The following is a 24,567-nucleotide window of genomic DNA, read 5'->3' as shown; positions in this document are numbered from 1 at the left end:
GCTCCCTGCATGGAGCCTGCTTCTCCCTCTGCCTGTGTCTCTGCCTCTCTCTCTCTGTGACTCTCATAAATAAATAAAAATAAAAAAATAATAAAAAAAAATTTAAAAAAAAATCATTGTTAGTATATTCGTATACTGATGTTTTCAATTATTTTTGTTAATTTATGCTTACTTATTGTGCTCTATTCAGCAGTCTTTGCACGCTCAAAATATACTCTGTATAATCCTAGAAACATCACACTAGTAAAAAAAAAACCACATATCTATATATCTAAAATGCAAATTCCATATAAGCAAGGACTGAATGTTTTTAAGATTTTATTTATTTAAAGTAATGGGGAAGGGGCAAAAGGAGAGAAAGAAACAAGCTCCCCACTGAGCAGGAGGAGGTCAGAGCAGGTGGATCCCAGGACCCTGGGATCAGGACGTGAACCAAAGTCAGACATTTAACCAACTGAGCCACCAGCCCCCTAAGACTGAATGTCTTTCATCTCTATATCCCCAAAGCCTTGCACACAGCCTGGCACATGTAAAAAATTGTCACAGATCTATATTAAAATATATACTAAGAGGGTAGCCTGGGTGGCTCAGCGGTTTAGTGCCTGCCTTTGGCCCAGGGTGTGATCCTGAGGTCCTGGGATAGAGTCCCGCATCAGGCTCTCTGCATGGAGCCTGCTTTTCCCTCTGTGTCTCTGCCTCTCTCTCTCATGAATAAATAAAATCTTAAAAAAAAAAAAAAAAGAGGGACGCCTGGGTGGCTCAGCAGTTGAGCATCTGCCTTCAGCCCAGGATGTGATCCTGGAGACCCAGGATCAAGTCCCACGTCGGGCTCCCTGCATGGAGCCTGCTTCTCCCTCTGCCTGTGTCTCTGCCTCTCTCTCTGTCTCTCATGAATAAATAAATAAATAAAATCTTAAAAAAAAAAAAATCACTATTGGAACACCCAACAATACTTGTTACCTACAGGCTCCACCAATGAATGCTAAAATTACTGTGCAAAAGCTTGAGAACAGTATATTTACATAAGTTCAAAGTATCTCCTCTAAGATATTTATTAATTACAAGGAAAAAATATTAACTATGCAATAGGGAGGATCAGCAAAGTATTGGCTCACAGAACATTAATTTTTCTGTTTCTATTACTACAGGGAATGAGCTAAGAGAATTTTCACCAAATTGAAAGGATATGTTCCAGATAGTCTAAACTTAAAATACAGCCTATGTGTTGCACATAAAAAATTAACATTTTGAGAAGGGGAGAACAATCCTTGAGATACACAAAGAGATGAAGCTCATTTGCCAGAATAACTGTAACAGAGACAATTAATGTAAAAGCCCCTCAAGAGAGATGTCTTCTTCGTTAACACTCTTGGACAGAGAAAGCAAATGGTGATTTCGACTACTACTCAATCAGACTGGCATAGCATAGAGGCTTGATTTGCTACTGAGATACTCCTGCAAGCATGTCTTTAAAAGAGTGTATGGAGGCACCTGGATGGCTCTGTCGGTTAAAAGTCAGACTCTATTTCAGCTCAGGTCATGATCCCAGCATCCGGGGATGGAGCCTAGTGTTGGGCTCCCTAACTCAACAGGGAGTCTGCTGCTCCCTCTCCCACTGCCCCTTCCCCCAACTTGTGCACTCTCTAGTAAGTAAAAAAATATATCTTTTAAAAATACATAAAAATTTTACAAATAAAAAATTGAAAGTGTACATATAAAAAATTAAAACATAAGATGACTGCTTTAAATAAACAAGACTAAGGAAACAACCAAATGGAATATTAAAATTCAATCCTGCAGTTTGAAAAACAGCTACCAAAGCGATTCGAATGTAGATCAGATATTATAATAGGGAATTACTACAAGTTTTCTTAGATGTGCTACTGCATGTTGCTATTGCACGCTGAAGCATTACGTATCATGACGCCTGCAATTACTCTCAAATAGTTGAAAATACGTATATACATATGTATGAACGCAGAGACAGAATGTTATAGGTTGAATTACATCCTCCCCCCCCCAAAAATCCGTATGTTGAATTCCTAACACTTAGTAACCTTACTGGAGAATAGGGTCACTGCAGATGTTAATAGTTAAGATGAAGCCAAATGGACTAGGATGAGCCTGTAATTCAATAAATAGGATTGGTGTTCTCATAAAAAGGGGAAATTTGGACACATAAAGAATGGAGTCACACTGGTACAAGATAAGCAACTACCAGAAACTAGGAGAGAGGCCTGGAACAGATCCTTCCCTAACATGTCCGAGGGAACAAGGCCCTACAGACATCTTGATCCCAGACACCTAATCTTTAGAACTATAAGACAATAAATGACTATTGTTTAAGCCACTCTGTTATATATAGCAGCCCTAGAAAAATAATAGAAAAACAAAGTACAGCAAAATTGTTGCAAATGTTGAATCTAGGAGGCAAGTATATGGTATTAACTTCTTTCACTTTTGTGTGTATCTAAAGGTTTAATACCTTAGAAATGTGTGAATACTCTGTTCTCTAGTAATCAACACTTTAGTAGCCATTGATAATACTTATCTAGTCAAGGGGCACCTGGCTGGCTTAGTTGGTGGAGCATGCAACTCTTGACCCCCCAGTTGCAAGTTTGAACCCCATGTGGAGTGTAGAGATTATTTAAAAAATAAAATCTTAAAAAAAAATGACACCAAAAGCACAATGAACAAAAGAAAAATATAGGTAAATTGGACATCATCAAAATTATTGTTGTGCTTCAATTACACCATCAACCCACAGAATAAGAAAAATTTTACAAGGACGCCTAGGTGGCTCAGCAGTTGAGCGGCTGCCTTCAGCTCAGGGTGTGATCCCGGGATCTGGGATCGAGTCCCACATCGGGCTCCTTACAGGGAGCCTGCTTCTCCCTCTGCCTATTTGTGTCTGCCTCTCTCTCTCTCTTTCATGAATAAATAAAATCTTTAAAAAAAGAAAGAAAGAAAACTGCAAATCATGTATCTGATAAGGGACCTACAGCATTTAGAATATACAAAGAACTCTGACAATTCAATAATAAAAGACAAACCAATTTTTTAAATGAGGAAAGTATCTGAAAAGAGATTTCTTTAAAGAAGATATATAAATGGCCAATAAGCATTTGAAAAGATGCTCAGGGGCAGCCGGGGGGGGGGGGGGGGGGGGGGGGGCTCAGCGGGTTAGCACCACCTCGCCACCTTCAGCCCAGGGTGTGATCCTGGAGACCCAGGATGGAGTCCCAAGTCGAGTCCCAAGTCGGGCTTCCTGCATGGAGCCTGCTACTCCCTCTGCTTGTGTCTCTGCCTCTCTTCTCTCTGTGTCACTCATGAATAGATAAATAAAATCTTTAAAAAAAAAAAAAAAAGGAAAATAACAAATACTGGTGAGGATTTGGAGAAACTGGAACCCTCAAATACTGCTGGTGGGTCTGCGAAATAGCACAGTCTCTTGAGAAAAGTTTGGAAATTTCCTTAAATACTAAACACAGAATTACCATAACATCCAGCAATTCCACTCCTAGGTTCCTCAAGAGAACCATAGAAGCATTATGTCTACAAAAAAAATACACACATGTTCATACCACCACTATTCATAATAACTAGAAAGTGAAAACAGGGGATCCCTGGGTGGCTCAGCGGTTTAACGCCTGCCTTTGGCCCAGGGCCTGATCCTGGAGTCCCAGGATCGAGTCCCGCGTCAGGCTCCCTGCATGGAGCCTGCTTCTCCCTCTGCCTGTGTCTCTGTCTCTGTCTCTCTCTCTCTCTATCATAAATAAATAAAACCTTAAAAAAAAAAGGGGGATCCCTGGGTGGCTCAGCGGTTTTGCGCCTGCCTTTGGCCCAGGGCGTGATCCTGGAGGCCCAGGATCGAGTCCCGTGTCGGGCTCCTGGCTTGGAGCCTGCTTCTCCCTCTCCTCTGCCTGTGTCTCTGCCTCTCTCTCTATGTCTATCATAAATAAATAAAAATAAGTTAAAAAAAGAAAAGAAAAGAAAGTGAAAACAACCCAAACATTTTACTTACTATATTTACAGGTTTACTATTCAGAAACAGTCAGGGGGGAAGAAATACAAAGGGAAAAATATGTGGGAATTGGCTCAGATAAGCTGCCACATTCACTGAACCACCAAGCTACTCACATCTCCACACAATCACCAAACTGGAAGCTCTCTGAACCTCATCCATTTGGGTTTTTACAGAGACTTCATTATCTAAGCACGAGTGATTAAATCACTGGCCATTGGCAACTGATCCTATGTCCAACCTCTCTCCTCTCTCTGAGGTTCAGCGGGTGAGACTGAAAGTCCAACCATCTAATCACATGGTTGGTTTTCCTGGCAACCAGCCTCTATCCCACTGGCTTTCCAGAAGTTATCTCATTAACATAAACACAGGTGTGGTTGAAAGAGGTTTGCTGGGGATCCCTGGGGGGCTCAGCGGTTTGGCGCCTGCCTTCAGCCCAGGACCTGATCCTGGAGACCCGGGATCGAGTCCCACATTCGGTTCCCTGCATGGAGCCTGCTTCTCCCTCTGCCTGTGTCTCTGCCTCTCTGTGTGTGTCTCTCATGAATAAATAAAATCTTTAAAAATAAAAAATAAAAAAAGAAAGAGGTTTGTTATGAATGTCAAGACACTTTTATCTCTCTAATCACTTAGAAAATTCCAAGGTTTTAGGAGATCCATGCCAGAAACTGGACAAAGATTGAATATATATTTCTTATCATAAATCACATTGTCTTGGGGTGGGTATGAGAGAGAAGCTCTCAATTGATATGGAATCATTTCTTGGATATACTGCTAGGTGGAAAAAGAAGAGGGGTCACACACAAATAGGAAACATTAAACTTTAAAACTTCTGTGCAGCAAAATATACAATCAATAGAATGAAAAGGCAACCTACAAAATGGGAGAAAATATCTGCAAATCACATTCCTAATAAGGGATTAATTCCAGAATAAAGAATTCCTACAACTCAACAACAAAAAAATCAAATAACCCAATTAAAATTGGGGCAAAGGACTTGAATAAATGATATACACAGGGTGTCTGGGTGGCTCAGTTAGTTAAACGTCTGCCTTCAGTTTGGGTCATGATCCTGATGTCCAGGGACCGAGCCCAGCATCGGGCTCCCTGCTCTGTGGGGAGCCTGCTTCTCCCTCTGCCTCTGCCCTTCTCTCTTGCTCTCTTTCTCTGTCAAATAAATAAATAAAACCCCTAAAAAAAAAAAAAAAGATGATATACACATACCCAACAAGCATATAAAAAATGTTCAATATCACTAATCATGAGAGAAATGCAAATTAAAACCACAATGAGGGGGGCACCTTGGTAGCTCAGTTGGTTAAATGTCCACCTTCAGCTTAGGTTATGATCTCAGGGTCCAGAGATCAATCCCCACATTGGGCTCCCTGCTCAGTGGGTAGTCTGCTTCTCCTCCTCTTTGCCCCTCCCCCTGCTCATGTGCACTCTCTCAAATAAATAAAATCTTAAAAAAAAAAAAAAAGAAACAATGAGTTATCACCTCACACCTATTAGAATAACTACTATCAAAGAAAGAGGAAATAAGTGTTGGTGAGAACGTGGAGAAATTGGAACCTTTTTATACTACTAGTAGGATTGTAAAATGGTATTATCACTATGGAAAATGGGATGGAGGCTCCTCAAAAAATTAAAAATAGACTACCATACAATCCAGCAATCCTACTTCTGAGTATATATTCAAAAGAATTGAAAACAGGATCTTGAAGAGACATATGGACACCATGCTCATAGCAGCACTGTTCACAATAGCCAAAAGGTAGATGAGCCATGGATGAATGGATAACCATAATGTGAGATGTGCATACAATGGAATATTGTTCAGCTATCAAAGGAAGAACATCCCGTCACATGCTACAACATGGACGAACCTTGTGGAATTATGCTAAATGCAGTAAGCCAGATACAAAAAGAAATAATGCATGATTTCAATCATGTGAGGTATCTAAAGTAGCCAAACTCATAGAAACATATGGAAGAAACAGTGGAAGAGTGACTGCTACGGGCTGTAGGAGGGAGAAATAGGGAGTTGTTCCGTGAGTACGGAGCTTGTTTTGCAAGATGAAAAAAGTTTCCAAATCTGTGGCACAACAATATGAACATACTTAACACTAGTGAACTGAATACTTAAGAACTGGTTAAGAAGATAAAATTTGAGGGGATCCCTGAGTGGCTCAGCGGTTTAGCATCTGCTTTTGGCTCAGGGCGTGATCCTGGAGTCCCAGGATCCACTCCCACATCGGGCTCCCTGCATGGAGCCTGCTTCTCCCTCTGCCTGTGTATCTGCCTCTCTCTCTCTCTCTCTGTGTCACTCATGAACAAATAAGTAAAATCTTAAAAAAAAAAAAAAAAATAGGCAGCTGGGTGGATCAGTGGTTAAGTGCCTGCCTTTGGCTCAGGTCATGGCCCTGGGGTCCTGGGATCTGAGGCCTGCATCAGGCTTCCTGCAGGGAGCCTGCTTCTCCCTCTGCCCCTCTCTCTCATGAATAAATAAAATCTTTTTAAAAAGGGGCGGGGGGATGATGTTCTTAAGGGAAAAGGTGCATGACATCCATGACTCTAGATGGTTCAGAAAAAAATACAAGGGATGGGAGAAAGGAAGGGAAGGAGGGAAAAGCAAATGTGACAAAATGTTAATAAGTGAATAGTGATGAAAAGCACATGGGAGTTTTTTGTACTATCATTCCAACAACACTCTAAGTTTGTATTTATTTCAAAATTTAAAAGTTTAAAATATGAAAAGTGGAAACTTTTTTTTTACAGAAAACAGCTAATAAGTGTAAATAACAGAGTTAGAAAACCCCCAATGAAACAAATGACTGGACCAACGATAATAATCAACCACTAGGTGAAAGGGAAAATGTACTTTTACAATGAAGAAATCTGGCGGGCATCACACTAAGCAAGGAAACTTAGCATTGTAAACAATGGGGCAAACTAATATGTGGCAGTTTCCACCACCTTATTTATGGATCCTCACTAGCAGGAGGAGAACCAGACATTCTGTTGTTCCTGATGTATGACAATATATTTTTTTTTTGACAATATAAATTATATGTTATCACCTATAAAGTATCTGTGCCAAACACGTTTGACCCAAATTTAATCAAGCCTCTCTAGACCTAACTTCCATCCTATAGGAAATAAAAGGAATTAACGAAACCAGTTAAAAGACATTTTAAGCATTCAATCAGAAAATTCCTAATGTGTAACACTCTTGACTTTTTGTCAATGCTAGGGCAGCCCGGGTGACTCAGCGATTTAGCACCACCTTCAGCCCAGAGTGTGATCCTGGAGACTCAGGATCAAGTCCCACATCAGGCTCCCTGCAGGGAGCCTGCTTCTCCCTCTGCTTGTGTCTCTGCCTCTCTGTGTCTCTCATGAATAAATAAAATCTTTAAAAATAAAAAATTTAACGCCAGAGACTTAATGCTAACTACCTTAGGCATAATAAGGTAATAAGGTATGCCTTAGATATTATGTTTTTAATATTGCCTTCAGTTGGGCAGCCGAGGTGGCTCAGCGGTTCAGCACTGCCTTCAGCCCAGGGCATGATCCTGGAGACCCAGGATCAAGTCCCACATCAGGCTTCCTGCATGGAGCCTGCTTCTCCCTCTGCCTAGGTCTCTGTCTCTCTCTCAGTGTCTCATGAATAAATAAATAAATAAAATCTTAAAAAAAAAAAAAATACTGCCTTCAGTGGAGTCTGGTTTAAAATTAAAAAGTGTGGAAGAATTATATTTTTTAATTTTTTTTAAGATTTTTATTTATTTATTCATGAGAGAGAGAGAGAGAGAGAGAGGCAGAGACACAGGCAGAGGGAGAAGAAGGTTCCTCGTAGGGAGCCCAATGCAGAACTCGATCCTGGGACCCAGATCACACCCCAAGCTGAAGGCAGATGCGCAACCGCTGAGCCACCCAGGCGTCCCATTTTTTAAAGATTTTTTTTATTTTCTTATTCATGCGAGACACACAGAGAGGCACAGACATAAGCAGAGGGAGAAGAAGGCTCCCTGCAGGGAGCCCCATGCGGGACTTGATCCAGGGACTCCAGGATCACACCCTGAGCCGAAGGCAGACGCTCAACTACTGAGCCACCAGGGCATCGCAAGAATGACATAATCTTAAAGAGATACATCATGAGATATTTAGGGGACAAAGAGCATGATATGTGCTACTTAATTTCAATTGATTGTTGGAGGAGGAGGTAGATAGAGGGCTAAAGCAAATGGTTAACTGTTAGTAACAGGTAAATCTACATGAAAAGTTAATAGGTGTTCATTCTTGCAACTATTCTGGATGTTTGCAATTTCACATAAAAGATGGGGGGAGAGTTAACAGAATATTCTACATACAAAGAAAGGGAAATTGGGGCAGCCCAGGTGGCTCAGCGGTTTAGCACCGCCTTTCAGTCCAGGACGTGATCCTGATCCTGGAGACCTGGGATCGAGTCCCATGTCAGGCTGCCTGCATGGAGCCTGCTTCTCCCTCTGCCTGTGTCTCTGCCCAACCCCCCTCTGTCTCTCATGAATAAATAAATAAAATCTTTTAAAAAAGGGGGGGGGGGATTGTCCCTTAAAAGTATCTTACTAAGTGGGACAGTGAATACAGCAGGTGCCTGTAACAAACTCAGCCTCAGCACAGTTTTGCACTTATCATCCCACCCAAGGAACTACTCAAAACAGGTAAGGCATTGTGCCAAGTACTACAGGGCACAAAGTAACAGGAGACAACCACACACACCCTAGGCTAACTGGAGAGAGGAGTTACAAATAAGGGAAAAGTCACTTAAGACCTCATTAAATGGTATGATATTTAGCTGGATTTTGAGGAATGGATATGATATGAATGGTCTGAGAGGAGGGAGACAGGCAAAGAGCTTTCAAGTAAAGGCTAAGGAGCAGAAATAAACCAGATCTGTGTGAAAAGGGATCCAGCAGTTATGAGGAAAGGTTCTGTAGAAAACCCACTTATTCCATCATTTCTCAATTTTTATACTGCCTAGCTTTATGAATACAAAAATATAAGGCAATGAGGGCTCCTAGGTGGCTCAGTGGGTGAGCATCTGCCCTTTGGCTTGGGTCATGATGCCGGGGTCCTGGGACTGAGTCCCACACTGGGCTCCCCACGAGGAGCTTGCTTCTCCCTCTGCCTATGTCTCTGCCTCTCTATGTCTCTCATGAATGAATCTTTAAAAAAAATATATATATATATATAATATATATAATATGAAAATGAAGTATCTGCCTTCAAAGAGGCTCACAAAGTAGTGAAGATACACAATCAAAATACATTAATTAGAGATATGCACAAAATGCTTTAATAACACAGGGAACAGAATAGCTTACCAGAGGAATGAGACTAAATATTTAACAAAGATATTTGAGTTAATCTTTAAAAACTGAAAAAGGGGGAGGGGAGGCAAAAAGGTGACAGGAGTCAAAAGTACAAACTTCCAGTTAAAATTAAGCCATGGAGATGTAACATACAGCATAGTGACTATAGTTAATAATACTATATTGCATATATGGAAGTTGCTAAGAGAGGAAATCTTAAAAGTTATCAAAAGAAAAAAATTCGTGACTGTTTCGCAACGGATGTTAACTACATTTATTGAAGCCATCATTTTACAATATATACAAATATTGAATCATTATGTTGTATACTTTGAACTATTATGTTACCTGTCAATTATACCTCAAAAAAAAAAAAAAAAGAAAAGAAAAGAAAATGACCTCGCCAATTAAATTCAAGTCACAGGAAGAAAAAAATGCCAAAATTTACTAAATGCTTACTACCTATCACTCTTTCATGTTTGAAATAACTATTCTAAACATTCTTATACATAAGGAAATTGAAGTTCAGAGTTTAATTAACTGACCCAATATAAAAAAGCTGGTTAGTCGTGAGCCTATTTATTTATTTATTTATGTCACACACAGAGAGAGAGAGAGAGAGAGAGAGGGGCAGAGACACAGGCAGAGGGAGAAGCAGGCTCCATGCACCGGGAGCCCGACGCGGAACTCGATCCCGGGTCTCCAGGATCGCGCTCTGGGCCAAAGGCAGGCGCCAAACCGCTGAACCACGCAGGGGTCCCTCAGACTCACATTTAAATCTGTCTGCAGGGATCCCTGGGTGGCTCAGTGGTTTAGCGCCTGCCTTCGGCTCAGGGCGTGACCCCTGAGTCCCCGGATGGAGTCCCACATCGGGCTCCCTGCATGGAGCCTGCTTCTCCCTCTGCCTGTGTCTCTGCCTCTCTCTGTATGTCTCTCATGAATAAATAAATAAAATCTTTAAAAAATAAAAATAAGATAAATAAATAAACCTGTCTGCAGCTGAAAGCCATGACCTTTCTAATACTAACCTGCTCTGAGAATTTATAAGCTCTCAAACTATGACTATAGAGTACAATACAAACATTATGAAGTCAGTCCTCCACCAGAAAATATTACTAAAATGTTCAAGGACCAGAAAGGAGGAGAGTAACGTGGGTATGACTTTCCAACACACTTAAGAGTTTCTGCGTCTAGAACTAATTCAAGTCTTTTGCAATGGGAACAGAAACGTTACCAGAGCGTGTTCAAAGAGAAAAGGTGTTTTTTTTTTAATTTCTCTATTTTTTAAGATTGTATTTACTCATTCATGAGAGATACAGAGAGAGAGGCAGAGACACAGGCAGAGGGAGAAGCAGGCTCCATCCAGGATCACGCCCTGGACTGAAGGCAGTGCTTAAACCGCTGAGCCACCCTGGGCTGAAGGTGGCGCTAAACCGCTGAGCCTCCGGGACTGCCCATGTTCAAAGAGAAAAGTTTTTAACCTAAGTCACTGTCAAAGACACCCCCCCCCCAAAAAAAGGGGGGGGGGGCATTTTTAAGCATTAAAACTATGGCCTGGCAACTTACTTGTCACACAACATATTACAGCAACAGAGAAACCTTCACCATTCCACTAAGAAGAAGAAAAATAAATAAATACATACATACATACATAAATAAGATAGATAGATAAATAGATAGATAGATAGACAGATAAAGTGGGGATCCCTGGGTGGTTCAGCGGTTTGGTGCCGGGCTTTGGCCCAGGGCACGATCCTGGAAACCTGGGATCGAGTCCCACGTCGGGCTCCCTGCGTGGAGCCTGCTTCTCCCTCTGCCTATGCTTCTGCCTCTCTCTCTCTCTCTCTCTATATATATATATATATATCATGAATAAATTTTTAAAAATCTTTAAAACAATAAAAAATAAATGAATGAATGAATGAATGAATAAATAAATAATCAAACAGACATAACATCTTACAAGCAAAACTTTCAACACAAATAAAATCTTGGAATATGGGATCCCTGGGTGGCTCAGCGGTTTAGCGCCTGCCTTTGGCCCAGGGCACGATCCTGGAGTCCCAGCATTGAGTCCTGCATCGGAATCCTTGCGTGGAGCCTGCTTCTCCCTCTGCCTGTGTCTCTGCTTTTCTCTCTCTCTCTCTCTCTCTCATGAATAAATAAGTAAAATCTTTAAAAAACAAAAAAAATCTTGGGATATTTGACAGAAAACTGAGACAATCCAGAATCTTAAAACAACAAATCTGCAATGCTTAAACAAGTGGTAAGTTCATGACATTTAAGTAAATATATGTTGATAATGAAAATTTCTAGCCTACAATTACTACTTTATCTAAAAACAGTCGTAAAAGTCCTAATTTTTTTTTGCTAAGCAACCTCAAAAGGATTCCATATATATTCATAAGCGACTTTCACCAGTATTTCTGTCAATATATTCATAGTTTTAAAACTTTACTATAACTTTACTTCCTTATTCAGAAATATGAAAGTTTGAACTTGGACAATAAATAACGTGTTTTTCCCAAAGTAATGTGAGAAATATGGAGTTATTACTTAACAAAAAAAAAAAAAAAACTATGAATAAGCATCGTAAGTGGCTAGTAAAAGAGTAATTAAAGCCTTAGGTCAAGATAAAACCGTGATGGCAAAAATCGGACCTTGGACATTTTAATATTTTTCACCAACCAAAGAATTCAAGTCATCAACATCATAAAGATTTGCAACTAAATCATTATGATGTAAGGCCAACTTTCTAACAATATTCTCACCACGTGTAAGAAAAATTAAAATTTTCCGTAAATTTCAATAAGATAGACTACAGAGCTTCAAGCTCTGCGCAAACTCAAACTGGCACAGTACTTTACATTCTAGGCAAGGAGACCAATTAAAACGTGCAAAAGTATCTTAGGGTAATTAAACATGGGCGTCAACTGCAATTACGAGGTGCGCCTGCGTGGCCCAGGAGGTTAAGCATCTGCCTCCGGATCCCGAGATGCAGCCCCACGTGGGGCTCCCAGCTCAGCGAGGAGTCTGCTTGTCCCTCTACTTCTCCCTCTGCCCCTCCCCCCCCATGCTGTCTCAGTCTCTCTCAAATAAAATCTTTTAAAAATGCAGTTAGGATTAGGAAGGGGGAAATGCCACCGTGGGAACAATGAGCGTGCTCCGCTTGAACAGTCCCTAAAAGTCGTCCGAATTAAACAGTCCTACCACCGCCTGCATCACTTTCAACAGGCAAACAAACGCTGCGCGCGCTGGATGTCCGGAGGGTTCTTAGAAGTCAACTCAGCGCTCCCAGGAGGTGGGTGTTCCTTTAACACGGGGTGTTTTGTTCACGCTCAGGTGTCTTCCAAAGTTCCTGAACAGCTAAAGTCACGTGTGCAGAAATTACTTCCAAACATTCACGACGGGCTTGCCGCACGGAATCGCTAACTTTTCCCGTCTGATTTACAGAGTTCCCTACCGACCTACCTTCCTCTTTCCTCGGAACAGTCACGAACCACAAGGGTTACAACCGCTTAGCATCAACATTTATTTCCTTTTCCAAAAACAGGGTTTTCTCTGAGATCCTAAACGTCTGGCTGTCAGAAAGCGACTTAGGAATAAAAGCGGAGAGGCGGACGGAGCTAGCGCGGGGGCACCGGCGGTGGCAGGTTGAAAGCAAACACAACGGGAACTTTTCCGGAGGAGACTTTCTTGCTTGTCAAACGGTGGGTTTATCCCTGTTACAAACACCCGCTTCGAGCGACGGTACCACCGAGACTCCGCCTGCCGCGGCTTCACAGGTTTCGCAGGAACTTCCCGAGACCCCTTGAAACCACGTTTCCATTCAATTGTCGGCTCGATGCCCTGCTCTCCCGCCCCCAGGCTCCAGCTAACGCGTCTCCCTCCTCCAAACTTCACGTCCCATCCGTGGCCTACCCGACTAACGTCTCGTCGCCACCAGTTCCCGGCCAAGGGCCTCAGTCCTGCGTGCCCCCTTCCTACCCGGCCTGCCTCGAGCCTCCAGCTCCCTCCCCTAGAGCTGGGACCAGCCTCAAAGCGCGCTCCCGACCACAATCCTCCCGGCTCACCCAACCTGTCCCCAGGCGCCCCTCCAGGCCCCCAAAGCACGCAACGGCCGAGCCTGAAAATGGCGGAAAGTGCCTCGGCCTGCTGCGGGCTGGGGGTGCCGTGCGGCAGCTGCACTCACCCGCCGGCGCCGAGCAGAGCTCCCAACGAACGGCGAACGAAGGGGTCGTCCTCGCTGTCGGGAACGTCTCTCCCGCCCGGCCTCTTCCCTCCGCCCCTCTCAATCCCTCTCCTCCAAAGCAGCAGCCGCCATCTTCCCCTACGAGCCCCCGAGCGCACGCCCTGGCGTCATCGCGCACCGTCGAACGTCATACGTCATGCGCGCCTGGGGCGCCTGGCTCCGGCGTCCTCCGTCTGCGCAGGTGCCTAGGTAAGGGGCGGGGCCGGGCCGGGTCCCCACGCGGCTTCGCTGCGGGCTCCCTTTGTTCCCGCGGAGAGGAAGTGTGCGCCGCCCCCGGAGGACGGCCGAGGCCTTCCGGCTTCCCTCACCCCGGGAGCTCGGCTGGATGCCCTGAAACACACCTGGATTCTCAAAATTTGAATAAGAGATTTGCTGGCGGGCGGTGTATGGCCCAGCCCGCCGACAGCGACGTCGTGGGCAAGCACCTGGCCGTGCTGAGTCTGAGCGGGGATGCAACTGGGGCTCCTGCGCTGTTTTGAACGTCTTAAAGATTTTATTTATTTATTTGAGAGGCAGTGGGAGACGGACCACAGACAGGGAGAAGCGGCCTGAGCAGGGAGCTGGATGGACCCCAGCGCCTGGAGGGCAGGAGCTGAGCTGAAGGCAGACACTGAGCGGACTCCAGACGCCCCTATTTTAAGCATTTTTTTTTAATTTTTATTTATTTATAATAGTCACAGAGAGAGAGAGGCAGAGACACAGGCAGAGGGAGAAGCAGGCTCCATGCACCGGGAGCCCGACGTGGGATTCGATCCCGGGTCTCCAGGATCGCGCCCTGGGCCAAAGGCAGGCGCCAAACCGCTGCGCCACCCAGGGATCCCTATTTTAAGCATTTTTTAGAAGATTTTACTCATTTGTTCCTGAGAGGCAGAGGGAGAGAAGCAGACTCTCCTCTGAGAAGGAGCCCATGCGGGGCTCAGTCCCAGGATCAGGCCCTGAGCTAAAGGCAGGTGCTCAAAGGCCCTGAGCCACCCAGGTACCTATTTTGAGCGTTTAAATGAATGCACTTTGCTTAGTCAAGCAGGAAGTTGGAGTTTACATTACCTGGAGCGAATCGTGCCCGTGGGTTATCTCCTTTCCTCAGAGGCTGACCAAGTTATAAAAACTGAGTCGGATGCGACAACCACTTTGGAGAACTTCTAAGTGTCTGTTCCAGTTAAGTTTATACTCACCTGCTACCCAGCAGTTACAGCGCAACTGGAGTGAGTGCATTCGTCTACCTGTGGCTTATACAAAAGTGTTCACAGCAGCTGTGATCAGAGTAATCAATCACTGGTAATCCAAATGTCCCATCAGTAGTTTTGCCAGTAAATGGGTTGTGTTCTGGTCCTACAGTGAACTACACAGCCACATGAAATAATTACTGATAGACACAACTCTCACGGGCACTGCTACATACGGCACAAAAGAGGACACTGGACGATTCCTTGGTTTTTGTTGTTGTTGTTTTTTAAGATGTTATTCATGAGACACAGAGAAGCAGACACACAGAGAAGCAGGCTTCATGCAGGGAGCCCGATGCAGGACTCAATCCTGGGTCTCAGGATCACGCCCTGGGCGGAAGGCAGATGCCCAACCACTGAGCCACCCTCCATTTTTTATAAGGTTCAGAAATGTATAACTTCCAAACAAGTTGTCTTCTAGGTTTTGGGAAATAATACAGCAATATGAATCAAGGATTTTAAAATATTGGGGAGCCTGACAGGCTCTATTGGTAGAACATGCAACTCTTGATCTCTGGGTCATGAGTTTGAGCCCCACCGTGGGCAGAGAGATGACTTAAAAACGTTTCAGGGACACCTGGGTGGCTCAGCGGTTGAGCATCTGCCTTTGCCTCAGGGCGTGACCTGGGTCCCAGGATCGAGTCCCACATTGGGCTCCCTGCATGGAGCCTGTTTCTGTCTCTGCCTCTCTCTCTCTCTGTCTCTCGTGAAATAAAAATAAAAGATTTGCTTTTAAAAAATAAAAAAAGTTTCAAATAAATAATAAAAAAAGTTTCAGCCTGGGTGGCTCACAGTTTAGCGCCTCCTTCGGCCCAGAGCGCGATCCTGGAGACCTGGGATCGAGTCCCACGTCAGGCTCCCTGCATGAAGCCTGCTTCTCTCTCTGCCTGTGCCTCTGCCTCTCTCTCTCTCTCTCTCTCTCTCTCTCTCTCTGTGTGTGTGTGTGTCTTTCATGATTAAATAAATAAAATCTTTAAAAAAAAAAGTTTCAAAATTAAAGACTTTTATAGGCAGATGGGAGTGGGAAGACGGAAGTTATACTAGACACAAGGTAGATTAGGGCGTCATGCCCCAGGCCAAAGGCAGACGCTCAACTGCTGAGCCACCCAGGCATCCCTAAATAAATCATTAAAAAAAAAAAAGTAGATTGGGGTTTTGTTTGTTTGTTTTGTTTTTGTTTTTTTAAAAAGGTAGATTGTTACAGTAAGATCACTTTGCTTTAGAGAATGGCAGGAGTCTATCAGGCCAATTACTTAACTAGTGCTGATTAGGTGATTCCTGATTAACTGGTTAAGATCCCATTTCTGGGAGAGCCAAAATTATGTTGTCTTGTTTTTGTGATGTGGGGCTAAACATAAATGACTCCAATTATGGTGGTCTTGTTCTTAACACTAGGATATGTGAGAGTGTATATACCCCTAAAAGAATATGGTAGAGTGGGAATGGGAGGAGCAGGGATGGGTGGTATGGAGGAACTCATAACTCAGTCACCAAACCACTATTTAAGCAATAAATAGTACTGCCCTGCATATTCTCTAACTTCCAGGTACAGAATAAACCAGTCCTCAAAGAGTCCCTTGCAGTACAACAATTTGAGTTCCATGTGGTTAAGTGTAGGATGGGATGACAGGAACCCTGAAGGAAAGGCAGGATTCTCACCAGCTGAAGTGGGAGAATGGAGACAGGAAAGTGACCCTCAGTAGTCTACCCTTAAGTAGGGTTCTAAAAGAAAAGTATGCTTCTCCCTCTGCCTATGTCTCTGCCTCTCTCTCTCTCTCTCTCTCTCTCTCTTTCTCTCGCTGTGTGACTAAAATAAATAAATAAAAATTTAAAAAAAAAAAAAAGGGATCCCTGGGTGGCGCAGCGGTTTAGCGCCTGCCTTTGGCCCAGGGCGCGATCCTGGAGACCCGGGATCGAATCCCACGTCAGGCTCCCGGTGCATGGAGCCTGCTTCTCCCTCTGCCTATGTCTCTGCCTCTCTCTCTCTCTCTCTCTCTCTCTCGCTGTGTGACTAAAATAAATAAATAAAAATTAAAAAAAAAAAAAGAAAAGTGGCAAGCAAGTGGTCCGTTCTAGATATAACTACAAGTGATAGGGAAGGCATTCAAGCATAATAAAGTGTCCTGATCCTTGAAAATTCTTAAGATGTGCTGCATTAAAAGATCAATCTAATAATAACTAAAAGCTATTCATATTCATACCACTAATCATGCAAGTCCTGCTGGGAAAATTATTTTTTTTAATTGACTAGGAGATAGACTACAAGTATGCAAACAGTTATATTCTATAGAATTCTATGCAAGTGATCTACTGTCTCCAAAAAAGTTATTTTTTTAATAAATTTTATTTATTCATGAGAGACACAGAGAGAGAAACAGGCTCCACACAGGGAGCCCGACATGGGACTCGATCCCAGGTCTCCAGGATCATGCCCTGGGCTGAAGGCTGTGCTAAACCGCTGAGCCACGGGGGCTGCCCTCCAAAAAAGTTATTAAAGAATAGAGGCATTGAGGCACTTTGCTGGCTCTGTTGGTAGAAAACACTTCTTTATCTTGGGGTTGTGAATTGGAGCCCAACACTGGGCATAGAGCTTACTTTAAAAAAAAAAAAGGGCAGGGGGGCAGCCCCGTTGGCTCAGCGATTTAATGCTGCCTTCAGTCCAGGGCGGGATCCTGGGGACCCAGGATCGAGTACCATGTCGGGCTCCCTGCATGGAGCCTGCTTCTCCCTCTGCCTGTGTCTCTGCCTCTCTCTCTCTCTGTGTGTGTGTCTCTCATGAATAAATAAATAAAATCTTTAAAAAAAATTAAAAAATAAAATAAACGGACACCTGGGTGGCTCAGTGGTTGAACGTCTGCCTTCGGCTCAGGTCATGATCCTGGAGTTTCGAGATCGAGTCCCACATCGGGGTCCCCACAGGGAGCCTGTTTCTTCCTCTGCCTGTGTCTTTGTGTCTCTCATGAATAAATAAATAAAATCTTTAAAAAAAATTTAAAAAAGAGGGACAACTGTTATAGACTACTTGTGGATTAGAGACTTACAAAAAAAATCAAGTGAGCAGAATTAAAGACCTAGTTGACTTTGTTAAGTGATTCCTAAATCCTGAAGCATCCCATCCAGCAAAAAGAAAGGAACGAACTCCACGGAGCTACACAAAAGGAAGAGTTTTATAGACAGATATGGAGTGGGACAATTAGCAAAAGAAAAGTAAGGATTGTTTCAGGGAAGGTCACCTTCCCTTGCGGAGGAGGACAGTCTTATTAGGTAGAATACCTCAACTTCCTTTGGGGCATGGAGAGGGCCCATTCGACTGTCTTGAGGAAGAAAAATTCCTAATATCTTTCAAGATTCTTCTAGCTAATCTAAGAATAAAATGGACACAAAACAGATTAACAGGAGAAAAAAGCTAGGTTAATTACATGTGCAAGGCAGCCCAACAACAAAATTCAGACCCAAAGAAATGATGAGGGCAGGCAATTTTATAGTTTTTAGACAAAAAAGAATAGATCTGGGCAGCCTCGGTGGCGCAGCGGTTTAGTGCTGCCTGCATCCCGGGGTGTGATCCTGGGGACCTGGGATCGAGTCCCATGTCGGGATTCCTGCATGGAGCCTGCTTCTCCCTCTGCAAGGAGCCCAATGTGGGACTCGATCCTGGGTCTCCAGGATCACACCCTGGGCTGAAGGCATTGCTAAACCGCTGAGCCACCCGGTCTGCCCAAGAATTAGATGCTTAATGGACTGAAACACCCACATGCCCTGGCATACTGATTTTATTTTTTAATTTTTAAAAATATTTTATTAATTTGTTTGACAGAAAGAGAGAGTACAAGCAGGGGGACTGCAGGCAGAAGGAGAGGGATAAGCAGCTTCCCCACTGAGCAGGGAGCCCAGTGTGGGGCTCCATCCAGATCCTGAAATCATGACCTGAGCTGAAGACAGACACTTAACTGACTGAGCCACCCAGGTGTTCCATGCACTGACCATTTAAAATAAAAGTTACTTAAATGGCCAATCCAAAAAGAACTCTGATGCCCCTTTGTCTCCAGAAAATAGGAAATAAATCTCCCATGTGAAAGGTATCCCCTCTATACCAGGAGGTAAAGATACATTCTTATTACTAGAGATATGGAATTTAGAGCTGAAAAGTCTATATAAATAATGCTGTTACATTTTACTAATTTCCCCCTGCACTAATTCTGTTTAAAATTCCTTACTAGGGGATCCCCCTGGTGGCTCAGTGGTTGAGCATCTGTCTTGGGCCCAGGGCATTGATCCTGGAGACCTGGGATCCAGTTCCGCGTCGGGCTCCCTGCATGGAGCCTGCTTCTCCCTCTGCCTGTGTCTCTGCCTCTCTCTCTCTCTCTGTCTCTCATGAGAATAAATAAAACTTTAAAATAAAATATAATTCCTTACTAATTGAAGCTCATTAACATGAATTTTCGTTGTACTAATGCCTCAGGAGATCTATTCTTTTTTTTATTTATTTATTTTTTAAATTTTTATTTATTCGGGATCCCTGGGTGGCGCAGCGGTTTGGCGCCTGCCTTTGGCCCAGGGCGCGACCCTGGAGACCCCGGATCGAGTCCCACGTCGGGCTCCCTGCATGGAGCCTGCTTCTCCCTCTGCCTGTGTCTCTGCCCCTCTCTCTCTTTCTCTCTCTGTCTCTCTGCCTCTCTCTCTCTCTCTCTCTCTCTCTGTGTGACTATCATAAATAAATAAAAATTAAAAAAAAAAAAAAAAAGGTTGAGGGGCACCTGGGTGGCTCAGTCAGCTAAATGTGTACCTTCAGTTCAGGTCATGATCCCAGAGTCCACTCCCTGCCTGGAAAGGAATCTGCTTCTCCCTCTCCCTCTGCCTCTCCCCCAGCTTGTACTCTCTCTTGTCACTCTCTCTCAAATAAATTAAAATATTTAATTAATTAATTAACTAATTAATAAAAGGCTGAGGGGCATCTGGGTGGCTCAGTCAGTTATGTGTCTACCTTCAGCTCAGGTCTTGTTCCCAGGGTCCTGGGATCAAGCCCTACATCAGGCTCCCTGCCTGGCAGGGAGTCTGCTTCTCCATCTCCCTCTGATCCTCCCTCTTGCTCATGCTCTTGTGCTCTCGTGCTCTCTCTCTCTCAAATGAATAAAAAAATAATAAAATTAAAAATAAAAACATTTTTTAAACTCTTTAAGGAATAAAAAAAGTAGAAGTTTGAATAATTATCTCATGAATGGGGGAGCTTTAAGTAGTCTCTCCACCCAACTAAAGTCTCTAAATTAAATACCAAAAGTAATGTATATAGTTTCCTTAAATACACAGTTCTGAAGTTTTGAGAAAACAAAAATCCATGTTAGAATACCACATACACAACTACAGATTTGGCCTACAAAGCATGCCAGGGGAAAAGAACACTGGACCTCATGTCAATAGGCCTGAATCAGAGTATTGATTCTACCACCCGGTGAATTGATGTTGGTCTCTATTGCTTCCACTGCAATGTGTTTTTTTGTTTTCAGATTTTATTTCTTTATTCATGAGAGACACACACAGAGAGAGAGAGAGAAAGAGGCAGAGACACAGGCAGAGGGAGAAGCAGGCTCCATGGAGGGAGCCCGATGTGGGAATCGATCCTGGAACTCCAGGATCAAGCCCTGGGCCAAAGGCAGGCACTAAGCCACTGAGCCACCCAGGGATCCCTCCACTGCAATGTGTTAAAGAAAAAACAAAAAAAAGGAGGGGCACCTGGGTGGCTTAGTTAAGTGTCTGACTTTTGATTCTGGCTCAAGACATGATCTCAAGGTTGTAGAATCAAGCCCCACATCAAGCTCCTCTCTCAGTATGGGGTCTGGTTGTCCCTCTCCCTCTGCTCCTCCCCCTGCTCTCTCTAATAAGTAAAATCTTAAAAAAAGAAAGAAAGAAAGAAAGAAGAAAGAAAGAAAGAAAGAAAGAAAGAAAGAAAGAAAGAAAAAGAAAGAAGAAAGAAAGAAAGAAAGAAAGAAAGAAAGAAAGAAAGAAAGAAAGAAAGAAAGAAAAGAGAGATAACATGCTAAAAATGGAGTTGCTTGTGCTAAGCTCCGCATCAGCAAACTGAGATGTAGTATCTAAACTAATTGTAATTTCAGCCTTTCCCAGGAACTTTAACCAGTCAATTGGAGTTAACTGATCAGTTCTAGTGAGGTCATCTACATGATAGACACCTGCTCTTCCTACAAAGGAAGGTGACCTTGCCTGAAACAACCCACTCTTTGCTAGAAACTTACTTTTTTCTATCCCCTTTTGCTCATAAAAGCCTCCCATTTTGTTCAGCTCTCCAGAGCTCCATTCTGTTTGCTAGATGGGATGCTGCCTGATTCATCAATCATGAGTAAAGCCAATTAGGTCTTTTTTTTTTTTTTTTTTTAAGATTTAATTTATTTATTCATGAGAGACACAGAGAGAGGGAGAGAGAGGCAGAGGGAGCAGGCTCCATGCAGGGAGCCTAATGTGGGACCTGATCGCAGAACTCTAGGATCATGCCCTGGGCAGAAGGTAGATGCTCAACCACTGAGCCATTAGGCATCCCCAATTTGGTCTTTAAATTTAAGAAGTTGAGGGGATCTGTGCGTGGCTCAGCGGTCCCCATCTTCCCATAAATTGTCTTCTCTCCCTTAGAAGTTGAAGACCTACCTCTACCCTCTTCTCCTTAGTTCAGGATGGCATATAAGTCTAAGCTGCCTGACTGTGGGTCTAATTTTTTTCTTTTTTTTTTTAAGATTTATTTATTATTTATTTATTTATCTATCTATTTATTTATTTATTTATGATAGACATAGAGAGAGAGGCAGAGACACAGGCAGAGGGAGAAGCAGGCTCCATGCTGGGAGCCCGACATGGGACTCAATCCCGGTTCTCCAGGATCGCGCCCTGGGCCAAAGGGAGGCGCTAAACCACTGAGCCACCCAGAGATCCCCTAATTTTTTTTTTTTAATGGCTCTATGCCTGGGGCATCTGGTTGGCTCAGTGGTTGAGCATCTGCCTTTGGCTCAGGTTGTGATCCTGGGGTTCTGGGATTGAGTCCTGCATCAGGCTCCCCCACAGGGAGCCTGCTTCTCCCTCTGCCTGTGTCTCTGCCTGTTTCTGTGTGTGTCTCATGAATAAATAAAATAAAAAATAAAAACTTTAAATGGCCCTATGCCCAATGTAGGGTTTGAACTCAGGACCCTAAGATTAAGAGTGCATACTTTACTTACTGAGCCAGCTAGTGCCCTGCCCTGTGTGGATCTCAGATTCTTATGGGGCTCCTTTACATATGTAATTAAATTCATTTTTCTCTTGTTAATCTGTCTTCTGTTAATTTAATTAAGAGGCCAGCCAAAAGGGTAAAGGAAAAATTTTTCTTCCCCTACAGGTATCATTTTAGTCCAGATATAGGCAGACTGTTCCTGCAGTCTAGTTAAAAATAGCTTTACATTTTAAGGGAGAAAGAAAGAAAAGAAAGAAAGAAAGAAAGAAAGAAAGAAAGAAAGAAAGAAAGAAAGAAAGAAAGAAAGACTAACAATATGTGACAGAGAACATATGTAATCCGCAAAGCCTGAAATACTCTGACCCTTTTTTTCTCTGACCCTTTATAGAAGTTTGTTGACCCTTGCTCTAGTCCAAGCCACGTTTGTGTGAACCTTTGCACAATCTCCTATGTCCCCACTTCCCTTTTTCCAGGTTTCCCCTCCCACCTAATTCTAGTTCTCTACACTGCTGCCAGAACGACCTGTTTGAAACAAAAATCAGATCTTCTTTCTTTCTTACTTAAAACCTCCTAGTAGCTTCCCAACGTGCAGAGTATAAAATCCAAACCCCTGGGTCTGTAATCCAGGTCTGCTTACATCTGCAATCTCAGCTCCTAAATTTGTCCCTGATTTACAAAGCTCCAGCCATTTCAGCTTGTTTTCTCTGTACCCACACCCCCACCCCCATCCATGCCTTTATGTTTAGCATTCTCTCCTAATCTGGAATTCTCCCCAGCCCCCTCCCAGATTTTCCTTTTTTTTTTTTTCCCCTTTTCTTGTTCTTTTTTTTTTTTTTTTAAAGATTGTATTTATTTATTCATGAGAGACACTGAGAGAGAGAGAAGCAGAGACACAGGCAGAGGGAAAAACAGGCTCCATGCTGCAGAAAGCCTGACGCAGGACTTGATCCCAGGACCCCAGGATCACGCCCTGGGCCGAAGGCAGGCGCTAAACCACTGAGCCACCCAGGGATACCCTCTCCCAGATTTTCCTATCCTTGGCAGCTCAAATAGCATCTTCTGAAAAAGGCCATCACCAAGCATTGCATCTAGTACAGCACTTGCTCCCAGGCTAATCTACGTAGCTGGTTTTTTCTTGTCTCTCCCCACTAGAACGCAGGCTCCAGGAGAACTGAAACCTTATCTTGCTCTCTTTCTTTAATCCCAACTTCATATGCTGGGCACTCAGTAACATGTGTTGAATGAATAAATGACCTGATGTTGATAAGGTTATATATAAAAGTATTAGAGAGGGATCCCTGGGTGGCACAGTGGTTTGGCGCCTGCCTTTGGCCCAGGGCGCGATCCTGGAGACCTGGGATCGAATCCCACGTCGGGCTCCCGGTGCATGGAGCCTGCTTCTCCCTCTACCTATGTCTCTGCCTCTCTCTGTGACTATCATAAATAAATAAAAATTTAAAAAAAGTATTAGAGAGTAGAAGAGCATAAGGGCCTTATGGTGTTTTAAAAGTTCTCGAAGTTTCAATAAGTTATATAAAACACTTAACAGTGCTTAGCCACAAATACCTGGACTGGCTCCTTCTCTATTCGAACGCAAATAAACCTTGGGAGTTCCAGGACCTGTGTATACACCTGTGTGTGAGAGAAAGAAAAGAGGAGATTCAGCTGGGTAGTACCCCAGGCCCAGACCAGTTACTAAAATATTTAAATATCTTTTTTTTTTTTTTTAAAGATTTATTTATGATAGACATAGAGAGAGAGGGGGGCAGAGACACAGGAGGAGGCAGAAGCAGGCTCCATGCCGGGAGCCTGACGTGGGACTCGATCCGGGGACTCCAGGATCGCGCCCTGGGCCAAAGGCAGGTGCTAAACCGCTGAGCCACCCAGGGATCCCCTAAATATCTAAGTAACTTCTGACCACTCCCATCTGCCCAGGACCTTACGCTGATCTGGCAATTAGAGACTTAATGTCAGGCTGCACGAATGTCAATGGCCCCTAAGTCGTTAAATATTTTGAAAACCACCCCTGCTCATCGAGGGGCACCTGGGCAGCAGTTAAGCATCAGATTCTTGATTTCAGCTTAGGTTATGATCTCAGGGTTGGGAGATCAAGCTCTGCATCCAGCTCAGTGCAGAGTGGCTTGGGATTCTCTCTCTCTCTGCCCTTCTTCCCCCAAATAAATAAATAAAATCTTAAACACACACACACACACACACACACACACATTCATCGAAAATCAGAAACTGGCAGAAGCAAGTTTGAAAAACTGAAAAACTGTGAGGTCCGACAAGAGTCGAGCCAGAATCCCGGTTTTGCGGACAGCTGCCTCTGTGCAATCTTCTATAGGGAGGCAAGCTTTGATGATGATTGTTTAAACCAGCCCATTTTCTGCACCAAGAACAGGACCCGCTAACGGTTTTGTTCTCCCACTTGACAGCCGCATATTACAACTGCCAGCCCCCTCATAGGATTCTGAAATGCAAATAGATGCTAAACCCTGTGTGGGCCC

At 43.5% G+C, this 24,567-nt stretch overlaps 1 protein-coding gene across 6 annotated transcripts in view; it reads right to left on the bottom strand.

The window, feature by feature from the left end:
* The window catches only part of WDR33 (WD repeat domain 33), a 110,493-nt gene extending 96,711 nt beyond the window's left edge, over window positions 1-13,782 (bottom strand). For all 6 annotated transcript variants that reach the window (XR_012001469.1, XM_026015680.2, XM_072757464.1 and 3 more), the window contains exon 1: window positions 13,568-13,782. The gene's annotated coding sequence lies outside the window, so the exon portion shown is untranslated. The remainder of the gene's footprint in view (window positions 1-13,567) is intronic.
* Window positions 13,783-24,567: the final 10,785 nt, after the last annotated feature.

This window comes from Vulpes vulpes, chromosome 5, assembly GCF_048418805.1.
Source record: "Vulpes vulpes isolate BD-2025 chromosome 5, VulVul3, whole genome shotgun sequence".
In the NCBI taxonomy this organism is placed as follows: domain Eukaryota; kingdom Metazoa; phylum Chordata; class Mammalia; order Carnivora; family Canidae; genus Vulpes; species Vulpes vulpes.
The sequence above is the reverse complement of the archived record's forward strand: the minus strand, read 5'-3'. Positions and strand labels throughout refer to the sequence as shown.